Genomic DNA, 13,438 nt, shown 5'->3' with positions numbered 1-13,438 from the left:
ACTATTGTCCTCGGACTTCGCCGAGGATGTTCATTTTTCATTTCATAATAGTCCATTTTCATCTTTTTGTCATGAAATCTATCCATGTCGTTGTCTGATTAACTAAAACCCAATTTTTCAATCCATTCCTCTACAAATTCATTGTTTTGGGCCTTTTGGGCCAAAGTCTATCCACGTGCTGGGCTAGCTTTTTCAAGTCGGGTCCTTACAATATATATATATATATATATATATATATTTGGGGTGGAGAGTCTCTCAAATCTCATGAAAGGTAATTTAAAGTTCTTTTTTTTTTTTTTTTTGATGAAAAAGAATTAGAGTTTTAAGATTTAGAACTTTTATTTAAAACATAATTTTTGGTGAACGTGCTAGTTTGGTTATTATTAATTTTAAAAAGCATTCAATTGACCGATGCACGAAAACTCTATTCTTATAGAAGGTGCATGCAGAGATGCATGCTTTTCTAAAAGCAAAAGATGCTTTCCCAAAAACAGAGATTAATAAAGTGAGAGCTGTGTTGTTGTGCTTGTGTTTCTAGCTACTGAATTATGAGAGGGAGAGAAAAATAAAGATGACTCTTCAATGCAAGTTAATGCAACTGACCCAGAAGAGCAAATATTGATATCATAAAAAATCAGTTAACAGAGATGCTTTGCCAAAACATGAAAGTTGAGAGTACCTTGTAAATCTTTTTTCACAAGTCATCAAGTCATACATTATTAGGAATGTCATAGAGATCAGAAATTTTGACAAACAATAAATACAAAATATTAAATCTGAATACAATACAGATACGAATGGATCCATTATCCCAATTACATAAAGGGTTGGATTAATGGGCACCGCACCGTTAACCACAAATTTTTTTTCTTTTTTTTCTGACATAAATTGTCTTTTTTTGGTAATTCATATCATTTTTTCAGTTTTGTAGGTTCTATCCAAAAAAAATTTAGCTTTTTCTGACAATTTTTGTTTTTTGTTTTTTCTGCACTTAACCAGCACCAGACGGTGCTGGTTAACATTCCTGGTGCTGGTTAACATTCTCTACATAAATATCATCCTACACCTTTCACACAAATTTAAACACAAAAACCTTTATCCTGCTACATGTTTGACGGAACTTCACCCTCCTATACTCAAGATATTTTCATCAATCCACGTGAAAACTGAAAAGCCAAACCTATTCACAATTTAATGAATTTATTTTGCTTTTTGTCATCTCATTTCTCACCTTCCCACTGCGTCTTTGTGCTCTGGTGATCCTGACATAGCCGTATTTGATGCTCATTAAAGTTGTCTTTCTCAAGAATAAAGCTGTTGGAGCAGAAGAGACAAAATTCATTTAACAACACAAACACCAACACCAACACCAACACCAATGAGCTCCACACAGCAACCAATCTTTGGTGAACATGCTTGTTTGGTTATATTAATTTTGAAAAGCATTCAATTGACCGGTGCATGAAAACTCTATTCTTATAGAAGGTGCATGCAGAGATGCATGCTTTTCTAAAAGCAAAAGATGCTTTGCCAAAAACAGAGGTTAATAAAGTGAGAGCTGTGTTGTTGTGCTTGTGTTTCTAGCTACTGAATTATGAGAGGGAGAGAAAAATAAAGATGACTCTTCAATGCAAGTTAATGCAACTGACCCAGAAGAACAAATATTGATATCATAAAAAATCAGTAAACAGAGATGCTTTGTAAAAACATGAAAGCTGGGAGCATCATATCGTACCTTGTAAATCTTTTTTCAGATCAGAAATTTTGACAAACAATAAATACAAAATATTAAATCTGAATACGGTACAGATACGAATGGATCCATTATCCCAATTAAATAAAGGGTTGTGTTAATAGACAGTGCACAGTATCCATTAACCACAAAATTTTTTTACTTTTCTTTCCTTCCATAATTTTTGTTTTTTTTTACGATTCATGTTATTTTTTCAGTTTTGTCAGTACTATTAAATTTTTTTTTGAGTTTTGCTCTTTTGTGAACCTTGTGGTTGGGTGCATTTGTCCAATCCAACGAGAAGGGAATTATTTTTTCAAAAAATAAAAATAAAAACAAAAAAATAAAAAGGAAAATAGAGTCATAATCAATAAACCAAAGGCATTAATAAGTAACTTTTATTTTTATTGGTTAAACACAGTACCCCATTATTCCTATTATTAAGAACCCATCTCTCAGTTTGAAGCATTTGGTTTCAGCGTTTTACGTAGTAAGTTTTTGTATACATGTCCGTTGTGTCAAGTCAGTTTATTTTTTTTCACACTGAAAAAGTGATGCGTAAATAAGTGGGGTAATAAAGTAATTGCAGGGACCGGAGGGAGTAGTAGTAAAATTTTCTGCAGCTTGCTCTTATCCCCATTATTCTTCTTTAAAAATATTTCTTCCAGCTTTCTCTTCTTCTCGTTTGGACTCAACTCTTCCCAGCTTTTTCTCTCTATCACAAACGGCTCTCTCTCATTTGGACTCTTCCTCTTAAATTTTCATTAAAACTCTTCAGCAACTCTCTCTCTCAACTACCAGCCTACAGCTCATTTACTCCACACATACCAATCTTTAGACAAAGAGACCTCCTATTGTATAGTTTTTTAAGGGTAAAGAACGTAAATACACTATACCCAAGCTCCTAAAAAAACCATAGCAACTGTCCCCAAGCACTTCATAGTTTTTTCTCAACAGTTCTTCATTTCCTAACATTCTAGAAGTGTTTCTCTTTTAATAGCTCTGTTCTTTTGAGAAAGAACTTGTGTAGGCAACAGACTTGCCACCTATCATCACCACTTCGCTTGACACAACAGATCTCAAAGATTCTAAACTGAGGTGGTATCCCTTCAATCTTATCTTTTGCTGCCGAATTATGATGGTTTTGTTTTTATTTCCAAGTTCTATATATTGTTTTTAACTAGAATTTTGTATGGTTTTAGTTAGATGAGTGTTTTGATCTTTGGAGCGGTGAGGCCAAACAGATCATTTGTGTAAAATGAAGTCATGGGACTCTGTTTTCTGTAGATGCTGGATATTTAAGCTATTTGGAAATTTGAAATGCCTGCTTTTATGAAAGTGGAATATGATAGTGCTAATGAGAATAAATAGTTCTGTCTGTGTAAACTTTTTGGCGTGTGCATATTCCCTACATTTTGTTGGTTCTCAAGAATTGAATTATTAAAATGATTTTTGAACGCTGAATTACTTCCTGTTAGGTTTCTCAAAAAAAAAACTTCTTGTTAGAAATTAGAAACACACATCTGTAACTGGAAAATGGAAACAATTAAAAATAGGCATATTTTAACGATATTTTTTTGCTGTAAGATACAGTGTGTTGTTCTATGATGGGATTAATACTACAGAGGCCTTTATTCTTAAAAGAATTATGTTTCTTCAAAAGAGTCCCAGTTGTGAGATAATACTTATATTAAATTGCATTCAAAAAGTGAGATAATACTTTTTGAATGAAAGATGACATTGTAAACAGGAGTATACCATAGGTGCAAATCAAAATATTGAAACTATAATATTACAGACATTAGATATTATTTCCCAAGTACTGAATTGCCATTTGATCAAAATAGTAAACAAGTAGAATTTATATAATTAATGGTGGCTGAGAGTCATAATGATGTGCATCCCCAATTACCATCAAATGCTCTTGAACAGTTGAAGAGCCTTTAAACCGTTTTTCTCTCAGATATATGTTGAAGAACCGTGAGTATATTTTTTTCATTTTTCATAAAAATTATCTCAAAATTTTCTTAAAATAGATACTATTATTCTAAAGGCACCCGTTAACATTATCCATATTTTTTTTATCTCACAGTTTATACTTTTTTCACCTAGCCTCTTGTGATTTCAGGTTTTACTTTTCAGCGCCGGTGGCGGATGTATTTTTTTATCTGGTATGTTTTTATTTCTTCTATTTATATCTATTATTTCCATTACAATGGTATTTTATAATTGACAATTAATTATTATTCATTTATTTTCTACATTTTCCCATTTGCTTTTGTAATTTTCATATGTTCCAATAATTTTTTTTTTTTTGAGAAGAAGTTCCAATAATAATTTTGTTCCGTATCTTGGAATTTTTTCATGACTTATTCTCTAACTATGGTTTTTATAGAATATTTCTTATCTTTAAAATAAAAAACTAATTTTGTTTAAAAATTTGTGACAAAAAGCAAAAACTTTTTGTCATAGTCATGTAAAATTTACACATCAATTAATATACTCAAATTTTATTTATTATAACTCTGCTTTGTATAATCTCATGCATAAAGAGATTTTGATAGATGGAATTTTTTAAGTATATGTGAGTTAATAATGGATGGCCAAATTCGAATTCTCACCATATGTGAATTTGAATTTTTTTGGTCTACAATTTGCTCGCAAATACCAAAGAAAAATTTTATGTATCAACTCATCAATTTCTTTATGGGATGCTATTAAACAAACGAGAGTTAAGTATAAAAATATATAAACTTTTTTGTATATATTGATATGCAAATTACATGTTTCAATTTTTAATAACAAAATTAGCTTCTTGAAAGTAGGAAAAGTTCTACTGAAAACTAAATAATTCTCTAATTGGAACATTTGGAAAATAAAGAAAGGAAATAATTGCTAACTGCTAACTTAATACAATTTCTAATAGATATAAATATGCTCATTAATGATTACTTCACATACTCTGGCTTCACAGAACCTGGAGTTTGTGAGGTCATCTTAGAGGTTCAGATTTGCTCTACCCAAGCTCCGTTCTTATCTTGTCACTTAGAGCACTAGTTGGGCCTAAGTTGCTATTTTACAACTCAACACAGCAAAAATTCACTCAATTCAAACTTGTATATTTACAAAAAAATTGCAACTTTATAGTAAGGTTGCAACCTTACTATTCATAAGTTGTAAAAAAAAAAAAAAAAAAAATTTAATATAGTGGTTATGTGTGAAGAAATGGAAACTGAATATTATGGAAATGATTATAACAAGCGATATCTAGTTTTCTTTTCCATATTCTTTGTGTAGTTGAAAAAATGACATTCTTTGGTTTGAATTGTAGAAAATAGATGCATTAATTGCAAGTATGGGACATGAAGTATGCATACTTGCAACTAATACAGCTTATTTTCTATAATTTAACCAAAAAGTGACATTTTTTCAACTTAACAAAGAATGCAAGGAAGAAAACTAGATAGTTATTGTTTCTTATAATTATGTTAGAGATGACATTTTGTCACCTCATTCTTTAACCCTCTAGGCAGAGATGCTTTTTGCCAAAACATGAAAGTTGAGACATTGTATCGTACCTTGCAAATCTTTTTTATATGTCATGCAATATTTAAAGCGTCATAGAGATCAGATATCTTGACAAACACTAAATACAAAATATTGAATACATATACAGATACTCCTCCACAAAGGAATGAGAAATGGTAGGAACACCAATCTTGGCACAACTTTGTGTCACAACTCGTCATATAGCGAGTTGTAATTGGTAAGAATGTGTTAGTGGGTCATGTGGGGACACACTCTTACCAATTACAACTTGTCATGTGGCGAGTTATGACACAAAGTTGTGCCAAAATTGGTCCCTAGCATTTCAAATGAATAAGTATTTGTATATGTATTCAATATTTTGTATTTATTATTTGTCAAGATCTTTAATCTCTAGCATTTCAAATGAATAAGTATTTGTATATGTATTCAATATTTTGTATTTATTATTTGTCAAGATCTTTAATCTCTAAAATGCTTCAAATATTGCACGGCATATGAAAAAAGATTTGTAAGGTACAATACAATACTCTCAACTTTCATGTTTTGACAGAGTATTTCTATTTAGAGGGTTAAGGAAGGAGGTGAATGAGCTTCTTGATAAAGAGACAAGGATGTGGTTTTAGAGATCACGTGCAATATGGACTATTCATGGGGACAAAAATTCTAAATACTTTCATAGTAGGCCACCCAAAGGTTTAGGAAAAATAAAATTGATGGGATCAGGAATGCATCGGGTGAATGGTGTTCGGATCCAAGGCAGGTAGCAACGGAGATGTAGTGCACCTTTTTGTTATATATTTGAGATAGAAATTTCTGGGACAAAACCAAAAAGTTTTGGTGGTTTTTTTAGAAAAATAAGTTATTATTATTGTCTTCATCTAAGTAAATAAATTCTGTATTATTTTAGTATGTAGTTTGTAAAGCCCAAGAGCATTCACAATAATTTTAAAAACCTTTTATATAAAAAGAAGAAATAATTAATATTTTTGACATTTTTTTACATCTTTTATAAAAATAATATTAATTTTTAAAAAATAATTTATTAACAAATATCTTAAAAATAATCATTAAACACGCACTCGTGATATATTCACTTATTTGTCAGAAAAAATAATTTATGAAGAGTGGGGGCAATGAAAATAATGTGGCAAAGGACATTTTTTATTTTATTTTTATGAATAATGATTGAGATTTCATTAAACAACAAAGAAACAGTACAACCACCCAAAGCACCAAAAAGAACCAAAACACAAGGAAAAAACCGGCAACAAACTAGACCACTAGCTAGCAAGACCCTATAGTAAAGATCCCTCAGATCTTAACAAATCTGCAATTATGTCTGGCTCTCTTCCTAAAAGAAACTGAAAAGCCATTCACAAAAGCCGTATTTGATGCTCAATAAAGTTGTTGTCTTTTTCATGAATAAAGCTGTTGCGCAAAAGAGACCAAATTCATCAAACAACACCAACACCAACACCAACACCAATGAGCTCCAAACAGCAACCAATCTTAATTCTTGTGGTCCAAGCAACAAATCTCACGGGTAAAAAGGACACCTTGGAAAAGACTGACATGGTTTCCATTGGTGCATCCTCCTACAAAATTAGAGTTTAAAGGTTGTATTTAGAAAGGTTAATTGTTGAAAGGATTTTATTAATGTGTGCCCATTAATGTGTGTCTTTAAGGCACACATTAAGCTTTCTGTTTTTGGAAACATTTTCTCGAGAATTGAAAAAGTAATGACAGCTTTTTCAATTCCCGAGAAAATGTTTCCAAAAACAGAAAGCTTAATGTGTATCCTAAGGGCACACATTAACCGGACCCTTGTTGAAAATGTAATAAAATAATTTTTAAAGGTGTGAATAGTATTATGGGACATAGTTTTAAAGTTAGATTTGTATTTTTCTATACTTGTGGGTCCCATGAACTGTGCCATGAACCCACTAAAAAAAATGCAGTCGCATTGAAACGTGCAAAACGCGCTATCCAAATTTATGCTAAAGGTCTGTTTGGATATTGCTTATTACTGAAAACTAAAAACACTGTAACAAAATAATTTTTAAATATGTAAATAATATCATGGGACCCAGTTTTAAAATTAAATTTGTATTTTTTCCAAGTTGCGGATCCCATGAACAGTGTTCATGGGGCCACAGAAATGAAACACAGGCGTATTGGATAGCGCATCTAACACTAAGTGTGTTTGGATTGAAATGAAAAATTAAAATTATTTCACTATTCAGCTTATTTTTGTTACTATTCATAGGTTTCACTGGATTTTTTGGCACTATTCATAGGCCCCACTGTACTATTTCAACTAACTTTTACCTTTATTTACAGTACTTTCAGCAATAATTTTTCAGTTTCAGCAAAATAAGCGATATCCAAACACACTGTGGTTATGGTTGAATCACTAGTCTCTCTCTCTCTCTCTCTCTTAGCAATAATTTTTCAGTTTCAGCAAAATAAACGATATCCAAACACACTGTGGTTATAGTTGAATCACTACTCTCTCTCTCTCTCTCTCTCTCTCTCTCTCTCTCTCTCTCTCTCTCTCTCTCTCTCTCTCTCATATATTAGCACAAGCTACTCTCTCTCATATATTAGCACAAGCTAGACTTGAGTTTTGCTCTGTTGTAGACCAGAGGAATGGGCAACCATTTCAATTACCTACAGTAGAAACAAAGTGGTATCAGGCATCAGCATATATAAAATAAAATGAAAATTCGGAGAACGGAATTATTTTCTCAAAAAAAAGAAAAGAAAAAAAAAAAAAGAATCATAATCTATAAACCAAAGGCATTAATAATTAATTAACTTTGTTTTTCTTTTATTGGTTAATCTCAGTACCCCATTATTCCTATTGTTAAGAGCCATCTCTCAGTTTGAAGCATTCGGTTTCATGAGTCATTATAATAAAAACTAAAATAGCTAATCACAATTTATCGTAAAATAGTTTTTTTTTTAATTTATACGTGTCCGCTGTGTCGTTAATACTCCTCCAGCTTTCTCTTCTTCTCGTTTGGACTCTACCTCTTCAATTTTTATTAATAAACTCTTTCAGCTTTTCCTCTCTATCACAAACGGCTCTCTCATATATGGACTCTTCCTCCTAAATTTTCACTAAAATATAATTCTACAACAGCTCTCAACTACTAGTCTACAGCTCATTAACTCCACACATACCAAGCTTTAGACCAAAGAGACCCTCTAAAGTACAGTTTTTAAGGGTAAAGAACGTAAATACACCATACCCAAGCTCCTATAAAAACCATAGCAACCGCCCCAAGCACTCCACAGTTTTTTCTCGGTACTCCATTTCCTAACATTATATAAGTTTTTCTCTTTTAATAGTCATTTTGAGAAAGAACTTGTGTAGGCAACAGCCTTTCTGATGTTAGCAAAGTTGAGTTAACTTCATCAGAGAGGAGAATTTGTTGGTACTCTTTGGGTAGGGTTAGAATATTAACCTGTTTAAAATCTCCATAAAACTTTTATTTTCTATCCAAGAGATTACCAGCAAATACTCGCCTCTTATGATTGCCAACTAGTAACTTTGCTAATGAAAGGAAGACATGTCGTCTTCACCACCATTGTCGACTTGCCACCTATTATCACCACTGTTTTCACTGCACCACCACCTCTTCGCTTGACACGATAGATCTCAAAGCTGCTAAACTGAGGTGGTATCCCTTCAATCTTATCTTTTGCTGGTTTTGTTTTTATTTTCAAGTTCTATATGTTGTTTTTAACTATGATTTTGTATGGTTTTAGTTTATTTGAGTAAAATGAAGTCATGGGACTCTGTTTTTTGTGAATGCTGGATAGTTAAGCTATTTTGAAATTCCTGCTTTTATGAAAGTGGAATATGATAGTGCTAACGAGAAAAATGATTGCGTCTCAAAATAGATTCAAATGTGTGAAGTTTTTGGCGTGTGCATTTTCCCAACATTTTGTTGGTTCTCAAGAATTGAATTCTTACATAATTTTTGAACTTTATCTTGAATTTATTCTTAGTTTGGGAGATGAGAATTTGGCTTTAGCTGAATTGCTTCATGTAAACAATTAAAAATAGGCATATTGTAACGATATCTTTTTGCTGTAAGGACGTACAGTGTGTTGTTCTATGATGTGGTTAATATTACAGAGGACTTTATTCTTAAAAGAATTATGTTTCTTCAAAAAGAGTATTAATTGTAAGATAATACTTTTATTAAACTGCATTCAAATATACCTATAAATGACAATTGGTTAGATGAAAAGATGACATTGTTAACAGGAGTATACCATAGATCATAGATGAAAATCAAATTATTGAAACTATAATATTACAGACATTAGATATTAGTCAAAAAGTACTTAATTGCCATTTGATCAAAATAGTAAACAAGAAGTGGAATTTATATAATTAATGGTAGCTGAGAGTCATAATGAATCAATGATGTGCATCCTCAATTACCATCAAATGCTCTTGAACAGTTGAAGAGCCTTTAAACTGTTTTTCTCTCAGATTTATATTTTTTATCTTACAGTTTATACTTTATTCACTTAGTTTCTTATGATTTCAGGTTTTACTTTTCAGAGCTGGTAGCGGTTGTATTTTTATCTGGTATGTTTTTTTTTTCTTCTATTTATATTTTACTTCCATTACAAATTGTATTTTAAAATTAGCAATTATTATTTTTCATTTATTTTCCACATTTTCCCCATTTACTTTTGTAATTTTCATTTTTTCCATGAGAAGAAGTTCCAATAATAATTTTGTTCCGTATCTAGGAATTTTTTCAGGAGTTATTCTCTAACTATGGTACATATAGAACTTTTCTTATATTTTCAAGAAAAACTAGTTTTATTTAAAAATTTATGACAAAAAGCATAAACTTGTTTAAAAATTTATACAAAAAGCATAAATTTGTGACAATTTGTTTAAAAACTAGTTTTTAAAAAATATATAATAAAAAAACATATATAAAAATCTTAGTTAGAGAATGTTATAGTCGTCTAAAATACACATCAATTAATATACTCAAATTTTATATATTATAACTCTGCTTTGCTTAATCTCATGCATGAAGAGATTTTGATAGATAGAAATTTTTTAGTATATGTGAATTAATAGTGAATGACCAAATTCAAATTCACAACATAAATGGTGAGAATTCTTATTCTCACAATTTATTATGTGAATTTGAATTTTTCGGTCTACAATTTGCTCGCAAATACAAAGGAAAATTTTATGTATCAACTCGTCAATTTCCTTATGGGATGCTATTAAACAAAACAATTTAAGTATATAAATAAATAAACTCCTTTGTATATTATATTGATATGTAAATTACATGTTTCAATTTTTAATAACAAAATTAGCTTCTTGAAAATAGGAAAATACAATTTTTAAATAATTCTCTAATTGGAACATTTAGAAAATAAAGAAATAAATCAAAAATGAAAAATTCGGTGATTCTAATTTATAAGATACCAATGGAATGGCTAGCACAATTTACCTCTACATCTGATTCTTATTCTCTGTTTGAAATATATCCATTGATCATTCCCAATAAAACCACCTATTGATATCACGCCTAAATCTATCTTAGAGATTCTTTTTTGTTTTTTTTATCAATGAATATATTTCAAGCAGAGAATAAGAATCAAATGAAGAGGTGAGGTGATTGATTGATTGACTCTTCACTTACAATACAAGGAAGGAACATGACATACACACAAAACATGTCAAAAAAACTACTGAAGAATAAAAATATGTGTACTATATTTTTTTTATTCAAACCGCTCTCTCTCTCTCTCCTCCAATTTCCTAGTTCGACAATGCCATTGCCAAAAATCAAACAATTTTTTTTTTCTTTTTCCTTCTATTTCGGCAATGTCATTGCCACAAACCAATTGCAACAATTTTTTTTTCCCTCCTATTTCGACAATGTCATTGCCACAAATTCATTCCCACAATTTTCCTCCCTCCATTTTGGCAATGCCATTGCCACAAACCAATTGCAACAATTTTTTTTCCCTCTTATTTAGGCAATGCCATTGACACAAATTCATTCCTACAATTTTTTTCCCCTTCTATTTCGGCAATGCCATTGCCACAAATCCATTCTCACAATTTTTTTTCCCCTTCTATTTCAGCAATGCCATTGCCACAAATTCATTCTCACAATTATTTTTTCCCTCTATTTCGGCAATGCCATTGCCACAAATCAATTGCCACCCTTTTTTTTTTTTTTTTGAGAAATGATATGTGCATACCATTTTTACAAAAAATCTTAAGTGACATATTGTTACTGGTTATTATTGTTGGATTAAAAAAGTAATCTCAGTGTTAAATTCAAATTTGAACTAATAACAACTAATCACTTGTGATTTGTTGTGAAAATGTTGTAAAAACATTGTGGACGTAGTATTTTTTTTTTAATTCCTTCCCAGATTTTGGCAATCACTATTTTTTTCCTCCCATTTTCGGCAACTTGGTTGCCACAATTCATATTTTCTCTCTCCTCAATTCCCTACAATTTCAACAACTTGGTTGCCACAATTGGTAAACCATTCGGGCACTCCCCCCAGCATGCACTGGGGCACTTCACAGGCAAAGCTTGGGCAGGACAAGGATTTCGGTAATCTCATTACCGAAATTCATTTGTTTCTCCCTCCCAATCACATCACTCAACTTTCTCCTCTCTCATACTTTTTCTTACAATTTCGGCAACATTCAGTCTTTCTCCTCATTTTGCTAAATAACTTTGAACAGTGCCTATAACAACAATAAACTCTATTTTTTGCAATATTTAGCCAAAAGACTCATAAATGTTGGCATATATTGACATATTAGAGAACTAGCAATAGTGAAGCTAGTTTCACCAAAACACAAAAAATGCTCTCACAGCAGTGTATGTAAGCTAAAAAATTTTAAGGGGTGTTTGGTATATGTGCTTGAAAACATGTGTTTTATTATTTGAAAACATGTGTGGAAATACGTGTGGGTGAAAAAGTCTATGAAAATGCATGTAATGTTGTTTAAAAGCTGAAAATGTGTGTTTGAATAGGTGTACCAAACACCCCTTTAGTTTCAAGCTTCCGTACGAAGCTACTTTTGGCTTTGTATAGAAGGTGAAGCTAAAAGTTAAAATATTATTTTAATTCCTACCTTTATTAAAATAATACTTTTTCTTATTACCTTTATTAAAATAATACTTTTTCTTATTCTTTTTATTCTTTCTCTTTTTGCTCATTTTGCCTGTTGTGCACTCATTCTTACCCTCTCTCCTCAGATCATCAAACTCTCAAACTATCGGTTCTGTATCGGTCCAACTCGACCATTCCAGAACCTGAAACTGACACAGATGAATCGGAAGACGAAATTTCGGACCCGGGTCATGACCGTCTGGTGAGGAGGAGCAAGTCCGACAAGGTTGGTGGTGTCGTGGTTTGTCGCCGATCTTCATCTTCACACGGATCTTCATCTTCATCACTGATCTATTTTGGGTTTGATTTGATTTGATTTTTTTTTTTTCTTTTCTTGCTATGGGTTGTGGTTGTCACATAGAGGTTGTTGTTGGTGGAGTGGGGGTGGAGGTGGATGTGGTTGGCTAAAAGGTTTTTGTGGGTGGTTGTTCTTGGTTGGCAGTGGTTGTGGATTGTGCATAGATGTGGTGTTTTTTTAGTTGTATGTATTATTTTATTGTAGTAGATATATTATTTTATTGTGATGTTTATATTATTTTATTACGTTGAAAACTAAAATAGATCCACTGCTACTGGATATTTGGTAAAAGGATTTTACTAATGTGTGCCCTAAGGGCACACATTAATTTCCATTTTTGGAAAAAAATTTCTCGAGAATTGAAAAAGTAATGGCAGCCTTTTCAATTTCCGAGAAAATGTTTCCAAAAATAGAAAACTTAATGTGTGCCCTTAGGGCACACATTAACCGAACTCTTGGTAAAATGAGTAGGTAAAATAGATAAAATAGCTTTTGTAGTGTCAAATAGCTAAAAAAAATAGCTCCACACTGTGGATGCTCTTACTTTCTTAAGAGTGTTACATGGTGCCATGCACATTCCACTTGGAAAGTGAAAAAGCATAAAATTACAAATTTGAGGTACATATACATCACTAGAAAAGGTGATACACAGAACAGAAACA

General features: G+C 31.5%; 1 long non-coding RNA gene across 1 annotated transcript; it reads left to right on the top strand.

The window, feature by feature from the left end:
* Window positions 1-8,343: 8,343 nt before the first annotated feature.
* On the top strand, window positions 8,344-13,013 carry LOC115967652. The gene is made up of 2 exons (XR_004086503.1): window positions 8,344-9,890; window positions 12,565-13,013. It is a non-coding gene; the product is annotated as an uncharacterized LOC115967652 (long non-coding RNA).
* Window positions 13,014-13,438: the final 425 nt, after the last annotated feature.

This window comes from Quercus lobata, chromosome 11 (assembly GCF_001633185.2).
Source record: "Quercus lobata isolate SW786 chromosome 11, ValleyOak3.0 Primary Assembly, whole genome shotgun sequence".
NCBI lineage: Eukaryota > Viridiplantae > Streptophyta > Magnoliopsida > Fagales > Fagaceae > Quercus > Quercus lobata.
The sequence above is the reverse complement of the archived record's forward strand: the minus strand, read 5'-3'. Positions and strand labels throughout refer to the sequence as shown.